Raw genomic sequence first — 3,954 nt, 5'->3', positions numbered from 1 at the left:
TGGCACTGCCCAGGACAGGAGCAGCAAGCCATGCAGGACTACCGAGCAAGTGAACTGTAGCTAGTCCAAAACGAGAAGTGCTGTAACTGTAAAATATACACTAGATTTCAAAGATATAGCACAAAATATGTAAACTATCTCAAGTAAGAATTTTCTTATATTGACTGCATGTTAAAAGTATGTTGAATATAGAGTTAAATATATTGCCAAAATTAATTTCACCTGCTTTGTACTTTTTCTTGACTAAAAGCAAGTTTTAAATTATATATGTGGTTCACATGACAGTTCCATTGGACAGTAGTGCTCCTGAGTATTCTAACAGCTTCCATTTATTGAGCAACTACAATTTGCCAGGCACTGTGCTAAGTGCCTTACATACTATCTTATTTAATCCTAATGACTCTAAATGTAGATATGACCCATTTAATAGCAAGACTAGGGAACTGATGCTCAGTATGGCTATGGAGTTTGTCTGAGGAAACACTATCAGAAAGCAGGAAGAGCCGGGCTTGGTGGCTCAGCCTGTAATCCCGCGCCTTTGGGAGGCTGAGGTGAGTGGATTGCCTGAGCCCGCGGGTTCGAGACCCACCTGGGCAGGTGAGACCTCATCTCCACAATAAAATCAAAAAACTAGCCAGGCGTAGTAGCGCACGCCTGTAATTCTGTATACTCGGAAGGCTGAGGCTGAAGGATCGCCGGAGCCCAGCAGGTCGAGGCTGCGGTGGCCGGGAGCGGCCACTGCACTCCAGTCTGGGCGACAGAGACTCCAACTCAAAAAAAAAAAAAAAAGAAAGAGGGAAGGCCGGGCACAGTGACTCACACCTATAATCCCAGCACATTGGGAGGCAGAGGTGAGAGGATTGATTGCTTGAGCCCATGGGTTTGCGACCAGCCTGGGTAACTTGGAAAGACTTCATCCCTACAATATGCCAAAAAAAATTAGCTGGGCACAGAGGCACGTGCCTGTAGTTCCAGCTACTTGGAAGGCTAAGGCGGGATGGCCTGAGACCAGCAGGTCGAAGCTGCAGTGCCCACAAGAATGCCACTGCACTGCAGCCTGGGTGACAGAGGGAGACTACAACTCAAAAAAAAAAAAAGAAAGAGGGAAAATCAGAACTTGGGCTCAGCTCAGTGACTCTGAAGACCTTGCCCTAAAGCCCACCACACCACATGTGTTCCAAGGAAAATGGAAGGCTGGTCACTGCAAATGCTTTCATTCAGCCCAGGGCCATACTTGCAAGCCCCAAATTCTTGGGACAGTCCAGAATTAATGATCTATGAATGGTTTGGGTGTAGGCTCATTTCACAGAACACTAGTTTTTCTCAAAGGAAATTTCATGAAGGTGACAGAAAAGTAACACAAAATACATGAGAGTTGATTGGCATTGACTGAATCAACTTCCCTCCCAGACATGGACCAATAGGCAAGGGGCTTATAGCAACAACCTGTGTGACACAGGGCCACATGGATTCTCTAATATCTTTTCCTGTATTATAGTGTAGACACACAAATAATAGAGCCAAGAAGTTGAACAGTCAATACTTTCATGATTTTTTTTTAAGCAGAGATGGTTTTGCTGTCGCTCAAGCTGGAGTGCAGTGGTGCAATCATAGCTCGCTGCAGCCTTGACCTCCTAGACTCAGCTGATCCTCTTGCCTCAGTTTCCTAAGTAGCAAGGACTACAGGCATGTACTTTCATGATTTTGATCAGAACCAGCAATTGATAACACCTGATTATCAGAATTGGTAACAGAATCGATAACACCTGGTATTAAGTTACTAGACTTTCTAGGGCTTTTTTTTTTTTTTGAGTTGGAGTCTCACTCTGTTGCCCAGGCTGGAGCACACTGGCATACTCTCGGCCACCCTAGTGTAGACCTGCTGGACTCCAGCAATTCTTCCGCCTCAGTCTTCCAAGTAGCAGAAATTACAGGTATGTCACTACCATGCCGGGCTAATTTTCTGCTTAAGGTAGAGAAGAGTTCTCGTCAAGTTGCCCGGGCTGCTCTTAAACCTGTGTGCTCAGGCAACCACTTGCCTCTGCCTCCCAAAGTGCTGGGATTACAGGCTGAGCCACCGAGCCCGGCCATGGAGGACACTTCTAACCTTGAAACTTCACTAACAGATGCTAGTTCAAATCATCAAAGTATATTTGTTAATTTACTTTTGCAAACTCCCATCTGAAGTGACCAAGAGTATAACGAGGAAACTCTATATTAGTACTGGAAAAGAAAGGAGGAAGGTGGTTATCTCCTATTCAAACATGAGGGTGACGTGGACCCACAGCAAAGCCCATTAACATCCCCATGTGCAGAGCAGTGCGGGCTGAGTGGCAAGGCCATCAGAGTCTGCTCCCCGTGGGTCTTCTTACACCCAACCTTCAATGCTACAAGAGAAGGTAGTTACAGAATCATGCAGTCTTTTTCACTTTGCTAGTCAAGGTCTATTTGCCTGTGGGGAGCAGGACAAGGACAGCTCACACTTCCACGTTAAATAAACCAGGGCATGGAGGACACTTCTAACCTTGAAACTTCACTAACAGATGCTCTGGCAACCTGAAGAGGACAACCAGGCCAATTAGGAAAGGGGCACTAGCCCAGCCAACTTCAAGCTGCCACCACAGAAAAGAAACCCTCTGGGCAGGGCTGCCTGCAGCTCCCCGAGCTGAGCCTCTAATCTTGCAAAGTAAGCCTTCACCACATCTCCGTTTTTCCCTTCTCCCTTTGAGGATGCTTTTAAAGTTCTGGACAGGTATCCATATAATATGAAAAAAATTTGTTTTTAACTATTCAAACTAGAAAAATAATCCTTCCTAAGAAACAGAAAAACATACAATGGCAGTCATGAACTATGCCTCTCTGATCTCCTGCAGTGGAAAAGCACAATTGAGCGACTCTGGGGTCACCAGGTTAACTCAGGCCACACATTCTGGGGACTCTTTCTAGCCGATAATCAAGGGTGGTTACTAAGGCAGGCCCATTCTGGCAAGACGCGGACTGCTCCAACAGGAACTTTGGAGGAACTCACAGGAACTCACCGTCGACTTGGCTATCGGACAGGAATTATCAAAAGAACAGAGAGGAGTGTTTGGAGGGGAAGAAAAAACAAAACAAAAACAAAAACAAGATACAGAATCAGGGACTTCAGAGACTATAAAGAGGTTTAGAATATTTGTAAGTGAAGACCCAGGAGAGGAGAGAGATCTGAAAAAAAACAATGGCCAAGATTTCCCCAAATCTGATTAATGCCATACATTTACAGAGTAAAAACATTCATCAAACTTCAAGATAGATATATAGAAAACCACACTTAGGCCCACCTGAAAACAGTCAAAGAAAAAGATACATTCTATAAAGGAAACAACCATTTGAATATCCACTGATTTGTCATCACAAACAACAGAGGCCAGAAGACAGTGGAATAAGATCTTTAAAGAGTTGGAAAAAAAGAGAAAGTGGCACATTAACTGAGTAGACTAAAAAATTAAGAATGTATATTGTGGCCGGGCTCGGTGGCTCAGACTGTAATCCCCCACCTTGGGAGGCTGAGGTGAGTGAATTGCCTGAGCTCGTAGGTTCGAGACCTGCCTGGGCAACTTGACAGGACCTCATCTCTACAATAAATCAAAAAAATAAGCCAGGCGTGGTAGCGCACGCCTGTAGTTCCAGCTACTTGGAAGGCTGAGGCGGAAGGATCGCTGGAGCCCAGCAGGTCGAGGTTGCAGTGGCCGGGAGGGGCCACTGCACTCCAGTCTGGGCAACAGAGAGAGACTCCGACTCAAAAAAAAAAAAAAAAAAAAAAAAAAGCTGGGCTCGGTGGCTCAGCCTGTAATCCCACGCTTTTGGGAGGCTGAGGTGAGTGGATTGCCTGAGCCCGCATGTTCAAGACCCGCCTGGGCAGGCAAGACCTTATCTCTACAATAAAATCAAAAAAATTAGCCGGGTGTGGTAGCG

Source organism: Carlito syrichta, unplaced genomic scaffold (genome assembly GCF_000164805.1).
Source record: "Carlito syrichta isolate Samal-C Ts95f unplaced genomic scaffold, Tarsius_syrichta-2.0.1 Scaffold106289, whole genome shotgun sequence".
NCBI classification, from domain to species: domain Eukaryota; kingdom Metazoa; phylum Chordata; class Mammalia; order Primates; family Tarsiidae; genus Carlito; species Carlito syrichta.
This window is presented reverse-complemented; position numbering follows the sequence as displayed.